This window comes from Mus caroli, chromosome 6 (genome assembly GCF_900094665.2).
Source record: "Mus caroli chromosome 6, CAROLI_EIJ_v1.1, whole genome shotgun sequence".
NCBI lineage: Eukaryota > Metazoa > Chordata > Mammalia > Rodentia > Muridae > Mus > Mus caroli.
Window position 1 is genome coordinate 146,258,980 of NC_034575.1, and position 15,359 is coordinate 146,274,338.

The 15,359-nt window shown below is 41.7% G+C and overlaps 1 protein-coding gene across 2 annotated transcripts in view; it reads right to left on the minus strand.

Moving 5' to 3' along the window:
• The window catches only part of Tmtc1 (transmembrane O-mannosyltransferase targeting cadherins 1), a 319,404-nt gene extending 311,001 nt beyond the window's left edge, over positions 1-8,403 (minus strand). For both annotated transcript variants that reach the window (XM_029478419.1, XM_029478417.1), the window contains exon 1: positions 8,322-8,403. The gene's annotated coding sequence lies outside the window, so the exon portion shown is untranslated. The remainder of the gene's footprint in view (positions 1-8,321) is intronic.
• Between the last annotated feature and the right edge of the window lie 6,956 nt (positions 8,404-15,359).

The following is a 15,359-nucleotide window of genomic DNA, read 5'->3' on the forward strand; positions in this document are numbered from 1 at the left end:
ACAGGCTAATGCTATATCTGTGCCTAATTTTGAACATGATTTCATTGGCATGTAAGTACAGTTACTGTGCTATACTTCGTGGCTGGACAGGCAAATTAACAGTATTTGTTTAAGTTAGAATAAAACAAATTTTCTCAGCTAAGCTTTGAAGCCTATCACTTCAGAGCATGGTGGGCATTTAATTACTGTGTGAAATGCACAATATGCATTCATTAATCACTCCTGAAGCTTGTAAGTGATGAACGAGCAATACTTCCCATTCTAATTTCCATGAGCAGTTTTCTAATTCAGGGCTAAATCTTTACGTTTCCATGGTTTTTCTGTGGCTTCCCTTATTAATTTAATTACGTGCAACCGGGGGAAAAAAGTTCCTTCTCATATCTACTAGAGAATACTGGATTTCTACCTTTTTCCATGTTATTTCATTCAAAATCTGCTGAGTGCCTACAAACAACGCTAATGATTTAAAACAGATACAATGTTATCATTTTATTGCCTTAAAAAAAATCATCATTGGAAACTGTTCCAAATGGAAGGAGAGAAAAAAGAACATATGGAGATAGTATTTGATCCAAGGCCAGCTCTCACGGTCAGAGAGAAGTGCTATGCAAGACACTGTGTCAGTGCAAAGGAGGAGAGAGAATAGGATAAAGGAAGTCTTCAGAGGCATTGGGGTAACATCCATTAGAGGAATCCTAAAACCCCTCCCACCATCACTGGCTATGGTGGTTGGTGTTGACAATCAACTTGATGAAATCTAGAACTTTTACCCTGGAAAATTCTTTTATGTATTTGCATGCTCAACTATGTCTCTATATACAAATATTTAATACTTGCCTTAGTGTAATCCTGATTCATTCCAGCTAAAGCTAGAGGAGCCAGCTAAAGTCAACATCAGTGTCAGAGCTGGAGATAAGAAGTTTTGCCTGGAAGAGAGGCTTGGCTGCCACCTTCCTGGGGCCCCTTTCCCCAGCACCATTTCTGAGGCTTAATGTACTAGGGTTGTGAGTGGGCAGCACCCAATCAGGGCTGCTTCATAAACATCTGAGTGAGTGATGGAATTGTTAAGTGATTTAATGCAAAAACAGATCATTGATTTCTGCTTCTAGGGGAACAGAACTACAATAAACTATACAAAGATCCCTGGACACTGTAAGAAAGATAAACCTCAGAGGAATCTGAAAACTGGTGAGATGGGGCAGCCATAAGAAGTGATACAGTTGTGAGTCTCCTGGGTTTTCATAGAGAAACATATCCCTGACTTAGAACCAGACAGGGCAGCAACTCAAAACTACCAATGAAATAAGGTTTTTGTTGGCTTGGTTTTGGTTGTTTTGGTTTTTTGTTTTTTAGCCTAGTGGAAGCTTGATTTCTATAATTAAAGGACCAGGAAAGGGCATCTAAGAAAGACAGGGAACTTCTAGGTAGTAAGTACTGTATGCTAGTCAAGCTTCATGGAAAATAGGGGGGGGGGGGGGAGAGAGAGAGAGAGAGAGAGAGAGAGAGAGAGAGAGAGAGAGAGAGAGATGGATGAAGGGAGCAAGCAAGCAAGTTTAGAAATAAAAACTTTATCATCATTCTCACCAAAAAATGCAGAAGATCTGAGATCCAGCAGCAGCAGGCTGACCCCGATACACCCACTTATTTACTGGAGTTGTGGGATAGAAGAAGACATGGTTTAATTTAGCTGAAACCTTTACCCTCTATAGGAGCTACTAAGCCTACCACCCCACACTCCAGACTCAGTGAATTCTCGTAGGAAGCCTGGATTCCTCCAGCCCCTGCTGGTGGTAGGGATAAAACATCCCCTCCTCTTTACTTTGTTAGAGAGGGGCATGGTGGAAAGTCAACGTGTTTTTCACCATGTCAAGGGCATGAGGCAGATCCCATCCTCCTTGTGCTTGAGAGACCATGAAGGAACAGCAAGCAGGCACTTGTAAAGTGTTAGTGCAGACCTGGACAGGAGGCTGATGCCCCACCCACTGCCCTATAGACTCAAGGACCACCATAGATATCCCAGACTCCAGCTATGTAACTGCAATTCTAATCCTATCTGGCCTTATCAGCAAGGTACCTCTACTTCCCCCAGAAGAGGATGTGCTCATGGAAGATGGTGGGTAAATCTGAAAGGTGAAATAAGATCTAAGGTCTGCTAACATTGCATTGTAAATAGAAAACATTTCAATCAAAAATCGTTAACCCTATCAAGAGCCAGTTATGAAAAATTATAACCATTAAACACACACACATATGCACCCCACATACATAAACACACACATACACATACATGCATGCACACACATACACACGCATGCACACATACATACACAGACACATACACACACATACACACACACACACACACACACCTCCCCAGAACCCTACCCAACCTGAATGTTAGGCAACGAAAGTAGTATAAATCCATAGTAATAACCACGATTTTATATTATGTTACAAAAAAAAATAATACTGAAGTGCAATTTTCATAGAAATTCTCATTTGGCTTTTTCAAAAAATACTCTTTAAATTGATTGCCAAAATTTGAAGATTTTACTCAGAAGTGAGAATCACAATTTTCCGTATCTAGTGTGCATGTTCTCAGTCGGGGGCTGAGCAGCAAAGTGGCTCTTTCTAAGCCGAGAGCTGCTTAACCTTCCCTTCTTCTTTGGAGCAGTACTTGGTTTCTCCTCCATGTTCCTTGTTGCTTTTGACCCATCCTGACCTTTGTGTGCTGCAGTGGCAGCTCTTTGTTGCTCAGATCTCCCAGCGTCTCTCCTGTGTTTTCCTGAAGTGGCTCATCTGGCTTCTGATGAATATCTGATCACATTAAGAGATTCCCTTCAGCCGGATGTGGTGGCGCACATCTTTAATCCCAGCACTCGGGAGGCAGAGGCAGGCGGATTTCTGAGTTCGAGGCCAGCCTGGTCTACAAAGTGAGTTCCAAGACAGNCAAAAAAAAAAAAAAAAAAAAAAAGAGATTTCCTTCAAGAACTCTCATGGACTACTGCCTCATTAACATCCTTGACCTTTGACCCACTCTAACACAGGGTTTATAAAGGATAAAAACCAAGAATAAATGTGTGATCTTAGCATACAAGTAAGAGATGGACAGTTCGGAGAGGAATAGCCCAAACCTCAGACTCCTGACTGTTTACAAAGGATTCACTATCTCTGCTACTTTGTTTTGCTCTTTTTCTTGGTTCTAGAAAGATCTGCATGGCTCTAGGTGAGAAAACTGGGCTTTTCTTTGTCAGAGAGAGAGAGAGAGGGTAGAAATCTCACACCTTGTCAGAGTGGTCAAGGTTTGGTCACTTGACAGAATGTTGAAAGGACCACCATTTTCCCTAGGTTTATGATACTAACTATATGTGTTAATCAAACTATAATGTAATTTAGAAGTTGATACATGTGATATCCAGTACAATAACCTTTCCAAGTCTGCTAAAAGATGAGTACAAGAGCAAGTTACTTGACTGTTGAAAGGCAGCCTTTCTGTGTTATCCACAGAATGGAGCTGGCAGTAAAAGTAACTGTTTCAGAATTAACATGATTAATTACAAGTGTTAACCAAATGTCTACTTTCTGACACATTGTGCTTTCATACGATTGCCTCACTTAACCCTCAAAGCACTTTAACACAATGATGCTTGACGTCATCATAGCTAATGGCTAAGCTGGAATTTGAACCCAGAACCTCTGGCTATAAGTCACACTGAGAAGTGTCATTAAGGTAGGGAGTGTTGAAGGTCATGGATACTAAGCACTTGACCTACAAAAGCCCTCACACTGACTGAGTAAAGCTGTGTTAATATCTTTGGTTCAAAGCCAAAGAATGTTTGGTGGCTAGAAGGATGGACATAGTAACATCTTAGAGGATGCTAGGCTTACTAGACACTCTGGTTAAGCACTGACTCTGGTAACTATAATTCCCTTATATATATACATATGCCGTTTCTACGTGGCTTTGATTGTTTGTAATTCAATATCAAAAGAAAAACTTCTTTCTCCTTACTGTTTTCTGTTTCAGTATATAAACACTTCCTCTTACTAAATGTCATTTTTTTTTTTTCGAGACAGGGTTTCTCTGTATAGCCCTGGCTGACCTGGAACTCACTTTGTAGACCAGGCTGGCCTCGAACTCATAAATCCGCCTGCCTCTGCCTCCAGAGTGCTGGGATTAAAGGCATGTGCCACCACACCTGGCTTCTAAATGTCATCTTATATGTCATCTGTATAGTAAATAATGTTGGAGATGAGCTAGTTAAATGACTGTTCTAATAATGACATACAAAGAAGCTGTGTGTATTGCTTATGGCTATGTGGCTGGCTGGTGGTGGAACTGAGACCCTCTCTCTTCAGTTGGGAAATTTCCAGTCATGTGAAGAGAAACTTATTCCTGAAAAGATTGCAGCTGGGTCAGATGACAAGAAAGGAACACTTGGGAATACTGCAAATATCTAAAAGCTTAGTGTAATTTTTATAATCCCTAACTTCTCAATACTGCTTATAATTTTAAATCCCCTTACTATTTTTATAAAGGCCGAATTCATGTGAGGTTTTCCCCACTTAATTTTTTTTTTCAAATAGAAGGGGCTTGGAGAGGCTCAGCAGGAAAGACTGCTTGCTTCAAAATCACGAGGACCTGTGTTTAAATTTCCAACATCCAAATGAAAAGTCAGGTGTGGCTGTGAACATCTGTAACCCCAACTCTGTGGGGACAAAAGCTGCCTGGGGTTTGCTGCCCACTTCCTAGCTTCAGGTTCAGTCAGACTCTGTCTCAAGTAAATGAGGCTGGAGTGATAAACAGAACACTCTATGCTTTCCTGTGGCCTCAAGGGAGTGAACGCATGTGGGCACATCCATCACAGAGAGAGAGAGAGAGACAGAGAGACAGAGAGACAGAGACAGAGACAGAGACAGAGGGAGATTTGCTAAAACAATGCTGCTTAATCAAGTATAATTGAGTTAATATATATATACATATATATGTATATATACACATACACATATATGTATATATGTATATGTGTGTATGTGTGTGTGTATATAAATATATATATATATGTATATATATATATATATATCAATGTATTCTAGGCAGCCTCTTTATTTACATCTCTGAATGTGTAGGTGTTTGGGTTTGTGAACTTGGTCACTGTGGGGAGCCTATGTGATCTCAATTCAATACTCGAATTTCCTGTACGTCTTGCAGTGGTGCACAGTGAACAGGTCTAAATTTAATTTTATTCAATAGTCTGTGGGGCTATTTCTAAAGCTGTTGTAATAAAACTCTCAATCCACATGGGTCTAGTTTTCACATGTGTAAGAGTTCTTCCCTTAGGATAATCAGAGGTTGGTGAGGAAGGGCAGGCTGGATTAGGGAGGAGATTGTGTGCCATAATTACCCCAGCACATAAAGGATTCTCTTACCCACCACAAAACCCACCTGAAGCAGTTTGCTCCCTAGGACGAAAGGGAACGTAGAGAATAATGAGTCAACTGAAATGACTTCTCGTTCCAACAGAGCAGACTGTAGTTTCTAAAAATGGCCGCAGCAATATTTCTGGTCTCCAATGTTCCTTCTGAAGTATGTGTGAGGCTGTGTGCCCAAATGAATGGAATGAACAGAATTCACTGCACATAGTTTCTTGTGTTATGTCTTAAAGGAGATACATCTCCGGAACCTTTTCTCAGCATAGTTACCCTGGACTTGGTCATCTGGGGATGAGAAACACAGACTTCATCTGTGTGATAACTCGGATCACAGCTCCACAAAACACTCAGCTAGTAGCCAGCATCAAATGCCCTATATATGAAAGAGCCTGAAAGCTGCCAATCCCAGCTTTCTCTGTGTCCAGGCTAACCACATGTGAAACAGAAAAGAGCTGCCCCTTAATACCCAATCTAAGTGGCAGAGCCATACACAAAATAAATATTATCCATGCAAGCCACTCTGTGATTTTCTAGTCAGCACCAGCTAAGGAGGATATGTTGTCTTTTGAAAGGTATTAATCATGAAGGACAAATTAATTTTCACTTAATTCCTCCATGTTGATTTTTACCTATTCCTGACTGTTTGCAAATGCTTACTGAGGGAAAGACAAATTAGACAAATGCAAACCTTTGATAAGAGTCCTGGGCTTAGCAGAGAGAGCCCTTGGGTGAGTGCCTGCTGCTTCTGAACACTCACATGTTTTATTTCTTACATCAATTGCTCACCAGGAATGCCTGAGATCTATACAGTATGGCCACTGCATCAGGCCTAAGCAAAGAATGTATCAAAGGAGACGCTGCCTTCTTTCTTCCCTTTCAGTGTCTCTGTCTCCAAGCTGCCCGCATAGCAGCAAAGCAGATAAAAAACGCCATCACACTGCAGAGGCGTGTAGTATTTAGGTTCTCTTCTGGGATGGCTTAGCACCAAAAGTAAGGCTGAGTGTGAAAGGGATGAGTCACTGGGGGTGCTTTAGATGCTAGGCTAGGAGGCTGCTGGAGCTAAGATGATTACACCTGTCATGACTGAATCCCTCTGAATTCTACATGCTGAAACCACGGCCCCCATCCTGCTGCTATCATAAGTTAGAGCCCTTTGGGATCTGATTAGGTCCTGAAGGAGGAAAGCTCAGGATGGATTTGGTGACCTTAATAAAGAGTCCTAAGAGACCACCCCTGCTCTCTTTCACCACATGAAGATATAAGGAGTTGGCATTCTGAAAGCTGAAGAAAGCTCCCAGCATTACTCAACCATGCCAGCCCTGGATCACAGGCTTCCCAACTGTCAGAAGCAAATCCATATTGTTTTTCAGCCACTGTAAACATGACATTTTATTATAACAGTGCAAAAGGACTTACCTCCAGACCATACTTAGTACAGCACATAGCATTCTAGGCTGAAGATACCAACAGATATATGGAAACACCACTGCAGAACACTCAAGGGTATTGATGGTTAATTCTGTCTGTCAATTTGACGAGATTTGGAGTCACCTAGGAGACATACCCCTTGGTATGTCTGTGATGGCATCTCCAGAGAGGTACAGCCAAGGAGGAAAGACCTATCCCAAATGTGAACAGCACCCTCTCATGGGCTGGGGTCCTACACCGAATACAAAGGGGAAAGCAAGCTGTGTATAAGCACTCATCTATCTCTCTGCTTCCTGACTGCAAAGGCACCATGATCGACCAGCTCACACTCCTGCCATGACAGACAATATCCTCAAACACTGAGCCAGAATAAACCTTCCCTTCCTTGGGTTGCTTCTGTTAGGCATTTTGTCAGAGCTGATTAGGGAATTCACTAATATGTGTCATCTGATATCCTTTAAATGCTGAGCAGCAGAGGAGAAGGGTGGGAAATATCAGACATGGAGGGTTCTGTTGTGGCCGGCTATAGAGTGACCCTCTCTACCTAGGAGCCTGAGAACTCACTGATGGAAGCCATGCATAGATCAGCAGGGAATGGGCCAGAGCTGAGTCCTGCTAATAGTGACTAACCACCCTCTCTTTAGGGCCTGGGGGGACCCGGGGCTCTGTAGGGCTGAGTGAGCACAGGGAGCCGCATTTCTGAAAGTCACATCTCTTCATGGCTTGAGGCACTCATAGGAAAGGGAGGGGACCATTTCCCAGTGTGAGCTGTGAGCTGTGGAATCTACTGCTCTCTCTTTCCAGAACACCCGCCTACAAAGGCGGAGAGCTGATCTGTACTTTCCTTTATTTTTAAAATATTAAATTAGAGGCCGTAACAAAATACCCACACTCTGTGAGAACAATTTTGAAAACAGAAATAGTCATGATGTTTCTTTGGTGTCAAATTCTACCTTTGTTGTGTTTCCCTCCTCCTTCTTTCCCAATTAGCCAAGTTGGATTTAAATATTTATGATGCTGCTTCTTAAGATTGCACACACATCTGCCAAGAAGAAAGTTAGAAAATGAGGCGAAAATATGCCACTGAGCTCTGTCTGCATTTCCAAGGGTATGAGGGACTGGAGGAGAGCCCAGCTCTGAAACTAGGGATCAAAAAATTGGCTAAACATTTTTATGGCTTATTTGACAAAACTGTCTAAAAAATTATAGCTTATTTTATCCAACTACATTCAGACAAAATTTAAACACAATGTGAGAGCCCAGAAAGAAAGCATTTTCCAAAATAAACACAGAGCATTCATGGCTGAGAAAAGAGGCCAGCTAATGCTAGGAAGAGAAGAGACATGAGACCCAACAAGCTAATGACAGAGCTGGCTGCAGGATTTCTGTCTCTGCTGATGGGGTTTTTGTTCTATATTGTGAAGCAGTACCTAGATATTTTTAAAAGGTGTGGAGCCTACCTCAGCAGCCCGTGGAAGTCAGGGGTTTGACAGTCACAGATGCCATGGCGGGGATTGTTCTGCATTTCTGGCTTGTGGTGGGATTCTTGAGCTACAGGGCTATAAATATCTTTTCTAACACTCCTGTTGGACTCTTCACAGTGACAAGCTATAAACCCATCCAGGCAGCTACACTTCTGACCCAGTATTTGAGGAGGTTGGAGTCTTTCTCATGCTGTAAATGACTACAGAGAAAATAAAGCTCAGGATCTATGTGCTCAGCTTCCAGGGCACAGAGATGGAAACACACACACGCACACAACTACATAAACATACAGATGTGCCTTAGTTAAGGTTTCTCTTACTATGATAAAACATCATGACCAAAACAACTTGGGAAGGAAAGGTTTATTACAGCTTACAACTCTCGGGCTACACTCCATCAATGAGGGAAGTCAGGGCAGGAACCTGGAGGTAGGAACTGAAACAGGCTTGGTGGCTTTCTTCTTCTGACTTGCTCAGTTTTGTTTTTCTCCTACACCCCAAGACCACCTGCCTAAGAGTGATGCTGCTTTCATTGGGCTGGGCCATCTCATATCAATCATCAACAAAGAAAATGTCTATGTACCGTCTGTGTATGCCCAGGTGCGGGGTTGAAACATACATCTGTGTATGCATCTTTGCATCTGTGTGTCTAGGTAGATGTATGGATTGCCTATGTACACTTGCCTATGCACACTTGCCTATACAGTCCAGTGGAGACATTTTCTTGATTAAGAGCTCTTCACAGATGACCTTACATTGTGTCTGTTGACATAAAACTAACCATCACTGATGCATATACACACAGAGAGACAGTCAGGCAGTCAAATACACAGGCACACATATACCTAACACACACAAACATACATACATACATACATACATACATACATACATATGTACCACTCTCATAGATGTATACTCCACATATATGAATACAACTATTTTCACACACACATTTATACATATATATACAAATATTCACATGTACATGCAATTGTACACGGAGAGTCAAGCAGTCACATACAGACACACCCAACATACAACTATACACACATGTACACAAATCCCTCCACACACAAATGCATACATACAAACACAACACAAAGGTAGGCAGACAATAAAGCCTATAGACTTGGAGATATGTAATATATTCATACATCTAGCAAGACACACACATACAAAGACACACACTGACACATGTGCACAACTCTCACATCTAGGCATACACAGATAGTACAACCAGACAACCAGACATACTTGCAGGTACAATACACCATATAAGTACATAACAACACGTGGATATGTGCTCACACCTATAGATGGAAACACATATATCCCTCTACCCATGCATAGACAGGATAGATGTGGACATTCAGAGACACTTGCATACCAGATACAGGCAATGAGTCTGGCCAGCAGTGGGGTGAATGGGCAGGGAGGAGGGGCCTCACCCCTGTGACACAGTACTCACTGCAGGCTGCTGTCTTCCCACAAAGGTAGAAAATAAGCTTCTTACAGTACTCACTGTTAATGCCAGTGCAGTTAGGGCAGGAAGTCATCCCTCCCAGTTTGATGCAGAGCAGTTATATTTCAATCCTAAAGATTTATTTGGCAGCTCTTGGCTCTAGCTGTCTGTGTCCAATTTATCAATCTAAGGGAAACTGTTGACAATAAGTCTCCCTCTCCAGCCCTAGATGAAGACGCCAAGCTGAATACAGGGACAGTTGAACTAGATTCCCCCAAGCCCTCAATCTTCTGGTGATGTATGACCATCATACATCAGACATCAGACACCATCTCTAAGAAAGAGGCTGCCCAAACAGACATGAGGCAAAACCCAGGACACAGCCTGATCTGCAATTGGAGAACCTGCTCTCCCCTAGGTTTTCCTCTGCCTTACCTCCCCTGAGACAGCTCAGACACCACTTCCCTCTACATGGAATCCAAGAGGGAGGCTCAGAGTCAGAGCTATACACACAGCCACATTATGCCACTGTGCATGTGTGCTTGCTGCCACTGGAGAGTTCGTTACTTTGAGGAAATAAATCAGGAGGATTTCAGGCCTCCTCCTCACCCCTGAAGGCTCTCTATTTTCTTCACAGAATCTTGTGAGGCCATTCCACACAACTCCATCTCCACTGTGCACTCCTTCTAGATATCTAACACACTACACTTCTATAGTCAGCTTTCTGTTGTCTCACTGTTTGCCATGTGGTTAGATGGTTAGGGTCTATGTTTGCTCAGTTGGTTAGCTGGCTATTGCTTGCTTACTTGTTTGTTTGCATTGGTGATTTGGTTGGTTGACTGGCTGGTTAGTTGCTTCCTTATTCGGTTGATAAGTTGGTTACTTGTTTGATTGATTAGTTACTTGTTTAGTTGGTTGTTCAGCTGGTTATTTGTTTGTTGTGCTGACTGGTTACTTATTTGTTTGGCTAGTTGGTTCCCTATTTGATTGGTTAGTTACTTGATTGGTTGGTTGGTTAGTTGGTTACTTGTTTGTTGAGTCAGTTTATTGGTTAGTTGGTTTTGTTATTGTCACTGTTGTTTTCCATAATACTTTGGAATGTAGTCTGTATTAAAATTTCTCAACTCAGAAACACACAGGTACATCAATAGAAACATAATGGGCTAAGAAAAAAAATTAATGACCAGGATTGTGATTTGAGAGCACTGATGTAGATTTTTATGAAACTCTTCTCTGAGGTTATTTTCTGCCTCTGATAATGGTGACACCTGGCAATGTGGTTTGAGGTGGTAAATTCTTCAATTTTGAATACTGAAGAGCCTATCATGATAGTTTGGCAGAACTGACACTTGTGGGAAATGATTTTGTTGAGGTGGTTGTTGTTGTTTTTTAATAAGGATACAGAGTCTCCATCCTAAGATTCTATCCTAATATCTACTGTTCTTGTTACTACTTATTTTCTCATGAGTATAATGATTTATTTGCTCAGGGAAGTCAACATGTTCCAGAGTAATTTCTTGTTTTCATTATTGGGGAAAAAAAACTTATGAAAGAATGCTAAGAATTTTAATCACTGGGAATGTACCATCCATCACCTGATTGTGCAACACAGTTCTTGACATTTACAAGAAATATGTTCAGACTTCCAATTGTATGAGGTAAGGTGGGAGGCTGAGCCCTCAGACTGGACATTTATGAGTTAAGTACTTACCACATGAACCTCAGAACACAGCGATCTAAATTACTGCAGCTACTTAAGCAAATTTCTGTTTGATCCTCCCAGCAGTGCCTCTGCTGCTGTCCACAGAAAATGAAACAGGGAGAGCCTGCAACTGAGTCACAGGGCCAGGTTCATTAAATGATCATGAAACTCTGAAGCCATCACCTTTACCCTTGCTAATACTATCAATCATAACTCCAATTACCGTACAATTAGCCTTTATAATCTTACAAAACGTACACTTTGCAAATTTTGCAATTTGGCCTTTCCAGGGACCAAATATCTTCTGTGAAAGGAACTGCCATACGCACAATGATGATTAGAGGATTAAAAGCAGGAATCCAGGGTACTCTTATGTTGACATTTTGTATGTGTGCTTTGGGGGAAACCAGAGCTTGATCTCATTGCATCTACCTTAAGTTACTGGGGGAGGGGAAGGGGTGGTGTGTGCATTCATGTGCATAAATTTGTATAGTCAAGAAGTCTACATCAGGCATCTTCCTCAATTGCTCTCCACTTCATTTTGGGGACAGCATCTCTCACTGAACCAGGAACTCACCATTTGAGCTAGGCCAGAGAGCCTCAGGGATCCTCCTGACTCTTTCTTAACCTTGCACTAGTATTACAGGGGTATACAGCACACCAGGCCTTTTATACATGTTCTAGAAATCCCTCAGGTTTTCATGCTTGTATACCAAGCACTCTGCTCACTGAGCAATCTCCCAAGCTCCTGTCTTCGTTTTTAATCAGGTTCCTTTAATCATATAAACCAGGTTGTGAGTTTTAACTATCTCATTATGAAAATTATCACGAGTATAGTTTATTGAGTATAAATGCTTCAAAAAAGATTTTCTTATCTCATAAGAGCAGATTTGTGTGTGTGTGTGTGTGTGTGTGTGTGTGTGTATGAGAGAGAGAGAGAGAGAGAGAGAGAGAGAGAGAGAGAGAGAGAGAGAGAGATCTGGATCAACTGGGTTAGGTTATTGCAGCTCCAAGATTATTTTCTTCTATTACCAATACGATTAAACAAAACAATAGCCCTGCTTAAAAATATAAACTTATGTTTGTCCCTTGCCTTACAATGAGATTTACATCTTGATGAAACCATCATGAGTTGAAAATAATGAATACATCCACCCAGTGAGCATCCTCAGAGCCTTGGGCTCATTTCCACCACCCAGCATTGTGGCAAAGTTCTGCACTGAGGAGGAAGATTTGGTGAATTATAGTCAACTATAAATGTCAAATGTCACAGGACTTTGTGACAATCCAGGGAGTATCCAATAGCGTGAAGTTTACCATTGGTCTTTGGTTACAACCAGAAACTGGAAAGGGAGTAGGAAACATGTGGTGGTTTTGTGTGTCTCTGTGCATATTTACTTTCCAGATTAAAAAACCCACAGTTCAAAGACATTAAGAGGCTTAATCAAGTTCAGCCCAACATTGAGAGGGACAGCCATTTCTAACCTGACATTTGGCAGTCTATCTTCTGTCCATAGTCCATTCTCAGATATGGAAGGCAATCTCAGCACCTCCATTGTTTGACTGACAGGTGGTTGAAATGCCTTTTGTCAACAGATGTCACTCAGTGAAAAGAAGGTGAAACAACCACAGTGTTTCAGGAGCTAATATGGACACCACAGAGTCACTTTCCAGTTAAGTATAGACACAGTCATCCTCTTATATGGAAACAAGAAGTTGCTGATATTCAAGCCACCCTCTGACCTGGAAAGACACAGCTGCTGACAATGAGCTGCCTTGCCAATCAGTCTGTCCCTTAATTTATTGTGAACCACCAAGTATGCTTCAGGAGCATCAGAAGGGCAGACATGTGCATGTGTTCCAGGGATAGCGCACCACAGGAATAAAGATTTTATGCTAATGTGCCTCCCTCCTATTCATTTTGGCATTATGCATTCAAAGGCTCAGTTGGGTTTGCTCTTCTCAATAAGAAAAGCAAAAGAAGGCTGGGAGGAGGAGGAAGAACATTCACATTCCAGGGATCACAGTGGCTCCATGGGCAAACAGCACATTTAGAACTCAGCTTAGGAACTCAGATCTTTCAAACTGGGGAGTCCACAAATAGCCCATTACTCTTCATTGCCAGCAATACCTCCCTTTAGTTCACACCTGTCTAACTACATTATATTTTTATGTAACTCCCAGTTACACCATCTTTTAATTTTATTTGAGGCAAGGTATCATATATCCTCTGCCAGCCTCAGACCCTATGTGTGGCTGAGGATGACCTTGACCTGATCTCTACCTCCCAAGTGCTGGGATTAAGCATGTACTACCATGTTCAATTTTATATGGTGCTGAGGGTGAAACCCATGGCTTGTCCACACTAGGCAAGTACTCTACAAACTGAACTATATTCCCAACCCCTAATAACACAATCTTATAATCTCTCAAGGTGGTAAAGGATTTGTTAAAGGATTATATTTTTCACTAACACTGTAGCATTTGATACTGGATTCTAACCTTGCTCTAATTAGATCCATTAACTCACGAGTCCTGTGTTCATTATCATACTATAACAGAAAATTCACTTCTCTTCTGTCTGCTCAATAAATATTTTCATTAAAATGTTTTCAATAAAAATTTTGCATCTGGTGATGCAAGTTCACTATGATGTCATCAGGGAGTCAGGGATATGTGAACAGAGCAAAGTCCAAGGCTTTTACACGCCAATGGTAGGCCAGATAGCAAGTGCATAAGCATGTTACATGTGAAATGGTCCCGCAGGTTCATGTGCTTTAACTGTTGGTCCCCAGCTGCTGGTACTGTTCTGGAAGGTTCTAGATGGTTCTAGAAGGTGGTGCCTCATTGAAGGAAGTAAATGACTGGAGTTGAGGATTGATGGTTCACAGCTGGGTTTCTTTTTCTATTCTATCTCTGCTTCCTGACTGTGTGCAACCTGCCCTTGGCCGGCTCACACTGGGCTGTCATGCCTTCCTCTCCATGCCTTCCTCTCCCGATTTGTCAGCCATTTGATCACAAAAAGATGGAAAGTAACTAATATGGCACCAGAGTCCTGAGAGTACTGTGCCAGGTGGAGAGCACTTACGTCTGCAGGTGGTGCCTTAGGGAGTTAGCTCTGATGAAGCAGAGAAGCCAGAGTGGGAGGTAAGCAGGGCCTAGCCAGCAGGTATCTGTATGATCGTGGTGCATGCATTAAGAGCTTTGCTCAATATAAGCTCTGCCATTGCTCAGTACTGTTTTAGGAAAACACTTGTCAACAAACTTTCCAGTCACCCTAACTTGAGGAAGATTTTTTTTCATTCATCTGTCTGTACAATTGCAAATGGCACCTTTGTTTTATCATCTAAAAATCAATAAGATGAGTTTGGGATTTTACTCTCAGCCTTTAATGTAGACAGGAACTGTTGAGAGCAGTGTCTCCTGCAGGCAGATGAGAATTGCCTACGATCCATTAACTCAATGAGCTGGGAGCATCTTAGTTACTTCAAGGCCATACTATATAAAATGAACCTTAAGACTAGCAAGTGTCATCTTAGAGCATGTGCTTTCGAGAGCTGTTGTTAATAGCGCAGGTGGCTCCTATTCTCAGCATATTCATTCAAAAACTAAATACCTCCTAAATCAAAACCTAGTCTAGCTCTCTAGACAGGACTCACATTCCTACTTCTGGGTACATAGTGATAGAGCATGACAGTTTACTGAGCTTCCTAGGATGTGGTTAAAGAGCTCCTTCACTTAGTCCTCTTCACTTGGAGCTTGTCAGACACCTGCTTGTCAGCCTCAAAGGAAAATGTTAATAAATTAAAAACAAAATGTAGAAAAGGTTTTGTGGGGTTTTTTTTTT